The sequence below is a fragment of the Trachurus trachurus genome (assembly GCF_905171665.1).
Source record: "Trachurus trachurus genome assembly, chromosome: 15".
Taxonomy (NCBI): domain Eukaryota; kingdom Metazoa; phylum Chordata; class Actinopteri; order Carangiformes; family Carangidae; genus Trachurus; species Trachurus trachurus.
The window spans coordinates 16,320,783-16,333,751 of record NC_139906.1 but is presented as its reverse complement, the minus strand read 5'-3'; positions in this window follow the sequence as shown (position 1 = coordinate 16,333,751).

The following is a 12,969-nucleotide window of genomic DNA, read 5'->3' as shown; positions in this document are numbered from 1 at the left end:
GATGTGGCAGAAGTAGAATTAACTTGACACTCGCTATTGTCTCTTGTATCTTCAGTGTTTTCATTTTCTTTGACTTCTTCACGGAACTCTTTCCATTGAGGTTCCTCATACTCAACCCCATCAGAGTGGTCTGTGATGTGCATCCGCAAATGTCCGGTGATGAGTTCTTCCACCTTGGACATTTCTGACAGGATTGCAGACCTGAGTTTGAGTTTCCCACCATATGTCTTTTTCAAGTCCTTCATGAGAATCTTAGAGATCTTCCTGATTTCCTTCTTGTTCGGGTTGTAGTCTTCTCTCAAAGTGAGTCCCTGCAGTGTTTGTTCAACCAGCCGTTTGGCGTTGGTGATCAAGATGTCCTTTGTCCAGATGTCTGCAACACCGTTTTCCACAAACAGTGTCGCAATGATAGTTGTGACAAGTATTTCATGTTTTGGCTCATGTGTCACAGATGTGGCAGAAGTAGAATTACCTATGACTTGACACTCGCTCTTGTCTCTTGTATCTTCAGTGATTTCATTGTCTTTGACTTCTTCACGGTCAAGGTCAGCAAAATCTACATCTTCTATGTCCTCCAGGACCAAATCTTGCAGCTGTTGTGTTTTCAAGCAGGGACTAGAAAATGTTACAGCACCAGAGAATAAAGATCTTGCTAGTTTATATTTAATTTTCTGGTCAATGGCAGCAGCTCCAGTTGTTGTCTCCCGAAATCTGGTCGTCATCGCTGCAACTTTTCTGCAAATGTCCGGTGATGAGTTTTTCCACCTTGGACTGTTCAGACAGGATTGCAGACCTGAGTTTGAGTTTCCCACCATATGTCTTCGCTTATGTGTCACAGATGTGGCAGAAGTAGAATTACCTACAACTTGACACTTGCTCTTGTCTCTTGTATATTTGGTGTTTTCATTGTCTTTGACTTCTTCACTTTCAAGGTCAGCAAAATCATCTTCTATGTCCTCCAAGACCAAATCTTGCAGCTGTTGTGTTTTCAATGCACGGGGACTAGAAAATGCTTCAGCACCAGAGAATAAAGATCTTGCTAGTTTAGATTTAATTTGCTGGTCAATGGCAGCAGCTCCAGTTGTTCTCTCCCGAAATCTGGTCGTAATCGCTGCAACTTTTCTGCAAATGTCCGGTGATGAGTTTTTCCACCTTGGACTGTTCAGACAGGATTGCAGACCTGAGTTTGAGTTTCCCACCATATGTCTTCGCTCATGTGTCACAGATGTGGCAGAAGTAGAATTACCTACAACTTGACACTTGCTCTTGTCTCTTGTATCTTTGGTGTTTTCATTGTCTTTGACTTCTTCACGGTCAAGGTCAGCAAAATCTACATCTTCTATGTCCTCCAAGACCAAATCTTGCAGCTGTTGTGTTTTCAATTCACAGGGACTAGAAAATGCTACAGCACCAGAGAATGAAGATCTTGCTAGTTTATATTTAATTTGCTGGTCAATGGCGGCAGCTCCAGTTGTTGTCTCCAGAAATCTGGGAGCATCAGCTTGGCTCAGAGTTCTAGTCATCACTGCAACTTTTCAGTTTTTATAAAATCTTGATCTCAGTCTTTCACTTGAATATTGACTATTGGCTCTTCAATCAGCCACGAATCAATAGGTGTCAACTTTCTTGTCTGAACTTTTCAGCAATTTGTGAAACACTGCTTGCTTTGAAATGCTAAAGACAAAATGAGTCAAACTGGTGTAGGAGGCAATGAGATCAAAGGACAAAGAGTGTGATGTCACAGGACAAACCTTCCAACTGACTTCAGTCTTCTGACGTCACAGGTAGGTCTTCTGACGTCACACGTTTCTCAGCAGAAATGTGTAGCCGTTTTTTGATTGGCTGCGTGATTCACCCCTCCCCCACCCCTCTCATGCACATACATAAACAACCAGGGCATGTGCACACATAGGGCCCAAGGGGTGCTTGAGCCCCTGCCCTTTTGCCTCGTATTAAAAAGTGCCCTTTTTAAGTTTGTTTTTTTCCAATAAATAAATACATTCCTGTTGTGCATGGGATGTAAACAATGGCGCTGTAAAAAATCACACGGTTTTATCTACCGTACGCATTTCCTTGTAATATACACGAATGTGTAGGCTACGTTAGTGTGTGTGTGTGTGTGTGTGTGTGTGTGTGTGTGTGTGTGTGTGTGTGTGTGTTGAGCCCAACCATAGACTGTAACGTAACGCAGCCTCTCTGTCCGCTGCTGCTCCGCTCTCTCTCACTGAGGGGCGGGGCTGCCCCGCGGTGCGCGCTCCCTCACTCACACGTCCAGATAGAGAGAGAGAGAAGTACAAGCTGCTGCTCGATAACTCCGTGTGCTGCACATAGATGAGACGTGGCAGTGGAGCGACTTAAACCTTTGTGAGTTATAAATCCACCAACATAACTTCCTTGTCGGTTCTGACAAGTCGTCTTCCACTTATTCAAATATACGAGTCATATTTTAGAAAAGCGCCCATTTGTGTTTGTTTAGCTCACTTTAGTCTCAACAACACACTCTCGCGAGATTTGGTACAGATCTCCTAGGCAACGTCAAACAAACGTTCTAGCCTCTAGTTTCCCTCTTTTACCCATATAGATCCATGCTTTTGTGGATAATACCAGAGCATTTCTAATATTGAGTCATATATATAGACTAGCTCTGATAATACATCCATGTATTTACCCATAGACTGTAAAATAAGCTTTGTTGTATGTTGTTTGAATCTGAGTAATGTGATCATTTGGTTTGACACTCATACTATCTGGTTGTGGCATTTTCTGTTTGTAATGCCGCAGTGCTCACCAGCAGGAGGCAGTAGAGTCTGCAGCTGCAGTGCATGTTGGGCATGCTTGGAGACTTCTTACTGTAACATAAACTAGCCTATGTGTTTGATTTATTTACAGTTTTTCTCAGTTGCTTTGGTGCATTTCTCAGATCAGAATGAAAATTCTCATCACTATTAGTTAAACCTCCACAACATTTTGTCATTTGTGCACGTCTCATTCCTTTGAACAAATTGCAAATGCTTTTGGAAATGGATCAATTTATTTCATAAAATTCTCTGCTGTTTTGTGACATTATCATTTGCTTATACTATACTTTTGAATGTTCATAATACTAATAGTCCTCATTTCATTGCTTGAGTCATTACGTACAAAACCTACATACAAAATTGCTGAACTAGTTGTCAAAATCTGTCAAGCTAATTTTAAATATTGGAAGAACCACTGTAAATTCTTACTTTACTGTAAACATTTCATAGGGAGAACAGATATGTATAGTATTGGACAGTCATTCAGCACTAAACAATCTGCACTGCACTACTGTCATTGTGTCATTTACAGTAAGCTTACGGTGGGGTCTTTTGACATTTAGAGTTACAGCTTTACTACAGTATAGATTTACTGTATTGTAGTATCAGTATGTAACAGCAACCACTTACTTACTTACAGTAAATATTTGCCACATTTACAGTATGGTACTGTACTGCAGCATTCAACGTCTTGAAGTGCAGGAATGATTTACAGTACTCTTTAGGTTCAGTTACATTATGTAGCCTACTGCAATATTGTTCACAGTTGTGCACAGCTCTACCCAGAGGGTGTTTCTTGTGTTTGTTGTAAATAGATGACTGTATTTTGCTTTTGCACAATGCTGTGAACAAATTAGAATTGCAAAAAGCATATGTAGGAAAAATGTGAAACATACGTATTCAGTGTCTTGTACTCAGTTACTCCACTAAATACAGTTATGTGTAACTTTGCTGTAGTTTTCAAATGGCTGTATAAGTAGTGTATAGTGCTGTCTTGAGCATTTTCAGGTAGTGTCACCAAGATCTGACTTTTTTCAATTGGAAAACAATTACAGAGTAAACTGTCATAATGAAAACATGACAAAGCCATTTAACTATCTTGTTCATAAAGTTTAAACAATGGTGTCAGGACATCTCATTTTGATGACGCTGACAGTTTCATTGGTATGAATACTTGCTTTTGAGGAATCAACTATCCATTTTGAGCAAGTGACACACTTTTGCAGACTTATCCACTAGGTTTTGCAGTTTGTAATAATTGTTTTGAGATATGCACGCAGCACGAACCTTTGTGCAAATGTTAATAGTGATGTGAGAAATGCACCAAAACGACTGAGAAAAACTGTAAATGAACCAGGAAGCAGAGGTGATTTTCTTTCATGCACTTATGTGGGACTCTTAAGACTTAGGACTTTTACTACTTTTTGACCAGTAAACAAATACATGATGGCAGTGACATGAGCATCCCCTACCCCCGCAGTAAATCAAGTCTTTATGATGAAGCTGAGATCAGAGATCAAGAGTTATTTCATATCCGCAATAGTATCCTTGGTGGTGTTTCTGGGTGTGACCTCATACACTTCAGACAAGGAATATTAATTATGTAGCATATTGTCATTGAGGCTGTCTGAGGAACAGGGAGGGTCCTGCCTCTCAGCCTCCTGTAGATCATTTACCTTTGAAGCTTTTGTTTCTGGACATGTCCTTTTATGTCTTCAAGCTGCTGGACTTCTCTTACCTCCTGTCAATGTAATGCTGCCTTCATTTCCTCTCCCACCACTCCCTTCACAAGCTGACACTTTCCTTCCCAGACTAGTTTAAGGCAGTGTTTTAATTAGCATGTTATCAATAATTACGTTGTCATTTTCTCTTTCATTTCGGACCACATCGTTGTTGAAACAGTCATAAACACCGTCCAGATGTAAAGTCTCGCAATGGAATGATTGTGCTTTAATTTATTTCATATATATGGCTCATAAATTAATTTCTGAGATTTTAAACTCCATGTTTTGCAGTGTGATCACTCAGGATTTTAACACGTGTTTTCATTTAATCCCATATGACACCATGCTTGAGAGCAGTGCTGCAGCTGTGAAAGTGACGGCTAAATTTATTCCCAGCCAGACTGAGACCCACTCTGAGTCTCACATTAAAAAAAAGCAGGAAACATATCTCTGTTTCCAGCAGCCTGTTTATGTCATTTCCTACAGAACAATGACTTTCTGTTGCCCAGTATTTTGCCTATGTGGTTGGTTTTGTCCTGGTATCGTGCTCTGAATACCTAACAAACAAACCTCATTTGTCCCCCGAGGAAACACATGCACCCTTTTCACTCCTGTGACTCACACCAGCTGTATAGTGTGTGTATGCGTGCGTGTAAGAAGTAGCTGTATATAAGTGTGTGTGTGTGTGTGTGTGTGTGTGAGAGACGTTTCGCACTTGGATGTGTGTGTGCTTATATTTATGCATGCACACATGTGATGTGTGAAATTAGACCCCACCGCAAAGAGCAGGGCAGGTAACCCCACTCCGAGGCTGCCACAGAGGGCTTTTGTGGTCTCGTCCCTGCCCCTCCTCTTTAACCCACCCCCACCCCCCACCCTGGTATCAAAGAGCTGCTGCACTCACAGGCCGGTCTGCTGACAATCAGCCTGTTTCAATGCTAGGTCAGGGTTTCCAGGGGTGGGGGGCAGACAGGGTTAGTAAAAGGGGAGTGTGGTGTAGTAACTGATCACACTGCCATTTTGGGACCCCCCCCCCCCCCCCCCCCCGCTTTTCATGTAAATCAGACCCTCTCGTGGCGCAGTTTGACGTTACACTGGTCTCATTGTTACTTTAACTAATTCTTACTTTGCAGCTTTTGTTTCAATCTTCCCCTTTCTCTCATCAGCACTTTGGAAAATCACTCTTTTCCATTAACAGGCTCCATCCTATGTGCATGTCCATAGTTATCATGACAAAAGACCCCCTCCGCCCACCTCCCACATAGCCTGTGTGACTCCCAGTGGGGTTGGCTTTTCAAAACCTGTCAAGAGTCACTGTTTGTTAGCTCTTTGCATTGTTTCCGGACAATCCTGGCTGTGTTGGTGACAGGATAAGACACAAATACATACCCCAGCCCAAATGTAGCCAAATAGAAACAGTGCATTATGAGGCTGTGGTGGTATTTTACGCCCCAGAAAAGATTATAATTTTAACCTCAAAGTCCGAATTAATCTAAAGTAACTGAGCTAATCGTGTCCTTCATCTTCACAGCAGCAACAAAGCTCTGTTTTGCTGAACTTTCTTTCACCTCCAAATCTGTACAAGATTTATTCTCTGCTTATTATTGTCTGGCTTCATTGTGCAGCACAGAATTGAATTCCCTGCATGGGCAATGAATTGTGATAAGTCATCCAGACGACAAACGAGCCAGCTTCCCTCTCACACATCCTCTCGGTTAGAGAAACCTTCTCTCACTCTGTGAGTGTTTCCAGAAATGTTTCTGACCACCAAAGTCACACAAACAAGTCAACCGCCCTCTTATGTGCTGTTTGATATTTCAGGTAATTGATACATGAGAAGCTCCATTGAGCAGCTCTGTTTGTCCCCACAGCAGCCTGAACGGGCCCCAGCTGGAGGAGTGAGTGAGTGAGAGAGTGAAAGAGAGAGAGAGGAGGGGCCCCTTTTCAGCTGGAGCTGCAGGAACCCAGCTTCCTCGGGAGCTGCGCAGCAAAGTGGTGCAGTTGTTGAGGAAACGATCCCCCTCTCAAAGGCCTTTCCCTGGGAATACTGGGTTACAGTGTGAGAAAGTTCCACGGTTGTTTTTAACACTGTGTCTCCGGGGCGTCTCCTGTTGGGAATACAGGAACGCCTCCTCTCTGCGCCATGCGGACGTCCATCGGACCGGCAGAGCACTGGCAGTCCACTGCAATCCTCGATAAATACAGAGTGCTGGTATGAATGATATGATACTTTCAGGGCTGAATAATCAGGTGGGCCTTTAATGCAACTGTACACCATTTCTCATCAATTTAAAGCAAGTTTCACATTTCATCAGTCAACAATAGTCACACAAAGCACAGCTTTGATCCAGTCTTAGCATCTACACTTGGGGGGAAAAACAGATATTCCCTAATTGCCGCTGCATGTTGCCCTGAAGGAAAGTATGTCACTCAATAAGATAATCATACAGTGGGAACCCGAGATTGCCTGCACCAGCACCGGCTTGCAATTTGGAAAAACAAACATTTCCATTGTAAAATTGCAAAGTTGGCTCTGACACGATGCATGCAAACATGGATCAAGGCATCTACAGAGCAACAGTGTGTGTGTGCATGTGTGTGTGCGTGTGTGTGTGTGGTAAACACAGGAAACATTTCCAATCAGGTCAGTTGGTACAATAACTATCAGTCCAACGAAAAGCTGCAGGTGTGCAGAGTCAACAGGGCAAGAATACAAACCAGTTGAAATGTCTGTAACATACAGCTGAGTCCAAAAACATATGTCTGATAATATCTTTTATTTCTCTTATTTCAAGTAATCCCACTAAACCAGAAACAGCTTAATCGAAAATCCCATTGTTGTCCCTAAAGTATTTGCAACAAACCACCGGGCCACACTGAGTGATGTGCTCCTTCATCACAATAAATACAACATACAATATCCTGTTGTGCGCACTTGTAAAATGTGTATCACTCCACAGTTGAAGCTAGTCCCTGTGCTCCTGTACAGCTGCTTGAGAAAATTGCCTTTTTTTAAATTAAAGAAAACATCTATGACCTGCTTTTAAAGATTTATGTCTTCATAGGAATACATTGGCTGGAGCTGAGAGAACTTAACACATTGTTGGTTTTGGTCTTTTCATGGGATTTGTCCACTGTAAACGGTCTAGACTAATACCAGCCAAATCATTCAAAGTGGAATGCTTAATTCTGCAAGAAGTTGTGCCTTAACATGGTGTAAACCGTTGGATATTGTGCTGTTGACTCACCATGGACTGATTTGAACAGAAATGAACGACAAAATAAAAACCAAATCAAACACTTAATGCTGAAAGGTCTGTCCTCACAGTATATTGATTTATGTCATTTCATTCTGACTTGTTTTAACAGGTCAAAAGTGATTTAGCTGAGGTCAGCAACAACCCACACCTCCACTGCTTTAATAACCTTTAGGATATTTCATTAAACTTTTTTTTGGCCACTTGAAGGGCAAAATGAAATCATGAGACAACATTTAGTACTCATTCTGAGGCATGTTTCTGGGAACCAGATGCAGCCCAATAACTTTCTTTGAACTGTTTTTGTTCTCCAGCAGCCCCGGAGGAAAGTATCTGACTCTTTAGCTGCTAAATGCTCCACTGAGTTTACCGGCTCATTACTGACCTGGTGCTGAGCAGGTAGTGTTCAGCAGGTCTGTTCAACTTTCTGCTGTGTCTGGAAATGATGTTGTAGAGAATGAATCAGAGTGAAGAGAGGGGAACAGCAAAGTTTGGACCTGATTGGCCTTGGGTTTGTCACAACAGATTTAACATACAAGTTGTAATATGATTCATTGTTTACAACTACGGTGACTCTTAGACGAACCGTCCCTCTGCCTACATCCTCCAGCTCTCCTTCCTGCACTTCCTCCTCTCTCTAAGCTGTACAGCAGGCCAGGAAGTCACCAGGAGGCATTTCCTGCATACTTTACATCACCTTGAAGCAAGGGAACAGCGGAATAATGCTCTTCCTAACAGAGCTTGCACATTTACAGTATATATCTGCTGCAATCTGAGCATGTGTTACTTTGTGTATCCTCCTTTAGCTCACTAACAGTGTATGTATGTATATTTTTCTCCTCTGCCAGCGGCGTCCTGCAGTAATGAAGCTTGTATGCTGCGCACGTCTTTGATGTCACATTACCATAGAGGCTTTCAGGCTCTGCTTCTTCAGTTCAAAGCTCTGGTCATTTAGATCCTGGTTTAATATAGCCTAGTTAGTTACTGCTTGGGTTTTAATTTGGTGACAGGTGACACATCACAGACGGAAATAAGCCTTGATGTTGGTGAAGTCTGCCAATCATTTGATGGCGACTGATTTAAGCAGCATTTAGAGACTGTGTCCAAAGCCAAGAACCTGGTGCACATAAGATGAATGCAAAAATAAAAAATTGGGGACAGCTGGTTGGCACAATAATGAAATGAATCCGGGAAAAGCTGATGTTCCCCATAAGGATGTATCCATAAAAGTAGCTGTTCAGGAGTGTTCAGTCATATTCCTCAGGTCACACGGATCAACACAGTATTTATTCTGCGTGAAATATCCCTTTAAAAAAATTATTTACTCTATAAATGTCAGGAAATAGAGAACTTTTGTTTGTTCTGTCCAGAGCTGAGAGACCTAACAACAACATGACAGGACGGTGAAGCTGCTGACGTTGAAACCTGCCTGTTACGGCTTTATGATGGTCAGTGTTTGATGAGAGTCAGTTGCACCTGTGAACGCGCTGCCTTGCACAAGGACAGTGCACAAACACTGCGCAAATGTGAAAGAAAGAAGACACGAAACTAACCGACTTTCCTCCACTCTCACCTTACCTCAAAGTGCAGCTGTAGACATCTCTCACATGGCTGTGATCTCTAGCATGTCCACAGGGTCTTTTTGTGTGTGTGTGTGTGTGTGTGTGTGGTTCATAAGGATGTGGGTGTAAACCATCACTCACCACCTTCTAACACACTGTACTGAGCTCAAAGTAACTCTAAATCTTTCTTTTCTCCTTTTCGTTCTGTTTGAATGTCTTCTAAAAAGCTCAGAGTATAAAGCCGTCCTCCTCCCCTGTTGACTAAGTGCTTTGCTGGATTGCCTCTCTACCTTAGACTTATTAAAACAACATGAGTCAATTATAGTCTCGACTTAAGTAATCATGTTTTATGGCAGAACCACTATCATTATGTTTGTCTGGCTTGTCTGCTGACGCGAAACTGCAGGTTTCACTTTAGATGTGCACTGATTTGTGCTCCAAAGCACTTGAGCGTGAATTACATTATTGTCTTAGATGTACGTACACACTGCAGAGACTGAGCCCGCACCGGCCTGGGCCCCCTTTGATCTCGGCTGAGATGGCAGAGTGCTGAAATAATGAAATTGTAATAACAGAGTACCCAGACTGATGTTGGGACATGTTCACTCAGGCATAACGATTAAGAAAAAAAGAAGTGCAACAAGCAGGGTTGATGAATGAATTGCATTTTTTATGCGAGAACATCCGTAATGTCGACATTCTTGGCTGAGTTTCAGCTGAATGTTTTTGAAGTCCATCTTCGTCTTCTTTAAAGCAGTAACTTGTCAAATATCTCAACTCTGAGCTAAAGCTTGGAGGCTGATTGCTTATTTTAGCATAGAGACTCCTAACAGGAGAAAAGCACTTAACCCCTGATATCCTGAACAGCATGACATGTTTCTGCTTTTTGGTAAATTCTTTTTTGCATCTGTAGATGTAGTCTGATTTACCTGCAAACTGATCTGGGCTAGTTTTCTCCTGTGCTGTGTCTTTTTGCTATAAACTAAGCTAATTAGCTGCTGGCTGTAGGTATATTTACCAAGACAGCACATTAATATATTTCCTAAAATGTTAACCTATTCTTTTTTACTATCCTCTGGGCGGTTTTAAGCAAGCAAATGTGTTGATGACAAATGTCTGGCTAAATACGCAATAGCAATCGGTCACAGCCATGTAGCCTCATTTCTCTTCAGTGTCTAAAACCCCATATTCTTCCAACAAATAGCCTACCATTTTGACAGGTTACTGAACAGATGGCCTACACCTGACCCTCTGATGACCTCTGACCTCCACCATATGAGGCAGCACTGACCCTTTCGGTTTCCTCTGTGTTACAACTGATGTTTAAATTCCTCAGTGCCATCTTAACCCCTCACAAAGAGGTGATACACCTTCTCAAACATGGAAACCCTGATTCAGAAGTTATGCTGCAGACATATTATCTCATAAGCAGGAATTCTTCTGAGGTTTGGGGACAATTTGGATCACAGGCTGTAATATTCTTGGCACAGAAACTAAGGGGAAACCTTCTAGGGGTGTTTTAGTCAGAAAATGTCCCAAGAGCCAAGCTCTTATAGCAGGACCAGATGTTTTCATCATGTAGAGACTCAAACTATAGGCTCAGGATTGTGGTTCACTGAAATTATCATATTCAAAATATACACTGTGATAACGTCAAGGTCGTTGGCCTGTCAGAGACACCTGATACTACTTTAAAATTGTTTCAATGCACAGCAAGAAGGAGAGATACGTATGCTAATTGAAAATCAGGGGCCGGAGTGCAGGATTTCATGTAATTATGGTAACTTGGTGAACTTTGCTTCTTGATAATCAGTCCAACCAGCAGACTAAACATTTGGAAGAAAGAGCTCTCAGATTTTAAATGCGGGTCAGGCCGGCGGGTCAGGCCCCATTGTACATTCTCAGATAAAACAAAACGTGTGCCAATATTTTTATCTGGAGGAAGTTACTTGTACCAAACAATGAACATTTCTGCAAACATCCATGTAATGCAAACAGTGCTGAAATAGTTCTGGACATGTGTGTAATAGCATGCTTTGTGTTTTAGGGAGTAGTTGTAGTAACTGTATTTTTAGTAAAAGAAATCTGCAAAGCCAAAAAAAAAAGCTGTGGGCTTTTGTTGTAATAAAGGTTAAACCTTTGACAAACAATTTCACTTTTTACTTTCTAAACCCAGTTTACCCTGTTCATGTGTCTTACGGATTTGAGGCTCATACCTTGCAATGCCCCCCTTTTGAGTTCAGTTGGGGACTTTCGTTGCATTCTCCATCTCTCTCTTTCATTTCCTGTCAGCTCTGTGCTGCCTGCTCCATAATAAAGGAGTAAGATGCTCAGAAAAATAACATCTATTGTTCATGTCCAACTTATAAACTTTGGCACATTAGTCCTGCAAACCGGGGTCATTTAAGGGTACAAAAGCCACGCAATCTGAGAGCAAAGGAAAACAACAACAAAGATTAAAACTGTGGAAATTATGCTTATTCAATGTTTTAGGTGAGGGTTGATTAAAAAGATTGATACAACTCTTGTGTTGAATATAAACCTAATGCCAGCAGCTGGTTAGCTTGGCTTACCAAGGTCCAAAAAGACTGATAAAGCAACCATGCACAAGATAATCAAAACAGGGGGCAACTTGTGAATGAATGCTGCATAGAGCTGCAGTTTAAAATTGTTCTGTATTGTTTAAGGCAAGGCAAGGCAAGGCAATTTTATTTGTATAGCCCGTTTTTACAAACAGTTTGTCTCAAAGGGCTTTACATGGCATCGTAACAACATCCTCTGTCCTTAGACCCTCACATCGACTGAGGAAAAACTCCATGGAAACCCTTTTAACAGGGAAAAGGCTTGATTGCATCAATTGAAATGTCTAAACCGGAGACTTCATTGGGTTTCTTTTTTCTTTACAATTCCATTTAATGAGGATATTCCAGATGTCTTGTGCATTATTTTGTACATATTTCTCAGTTTTGGTATTTTTGGAAACTTTGGGATCTTCTCTGGTGTTTCAGGAACTGTATGCGGGTTTGAGCAAAGTTTGGCTGCACAGCAGGATTTGAAATGACTGTGAAAGTTGCTCCAAATTGGCAATGCCCTAAAATTATTATCAAAAGCTTTAAAAAAAAAAAAAGCCACAAAGAATCTTGGCAACTTGTGTCTCATTTAAGGACTTAAATCTTTAATCCCACACAAAATCTTTGCAAGTTTTCCCTCTTGCCCCCCAAACTTCACTCGACTCTGCTTCCCCGGGACAGACTGCACATAATTCATCCTGTGTAGGCTGAGGTGATGTATTCTTTTCATGTACAGAGGAAGCGCAATATCCTGTTCCCGCACAGGCTCTAATACCACACTGAGGCAGACTGGTCCCTGGCCTCTGAGGGGCCTTAGTGCTCCTGAAACTAAAGCCGCAGGCTTTCTGAGACTGTGATATATGAGGTGTCTGTCTGTCTGTGCTTCAAACTCAGCCCGTTCCAGACTCAGTAAAAGCAGCGACTAATGGGGTCCCTCTTTTTTAGAGCACATAGGATATGGTTCTCATTTCAGTGGCAAATGTCTTCTCTGTGGCAGAAGCTGATGTTCACTCTTATTGAATCAGCATTTTCTCTCCTAAAGCCATAGTTGTGATGTG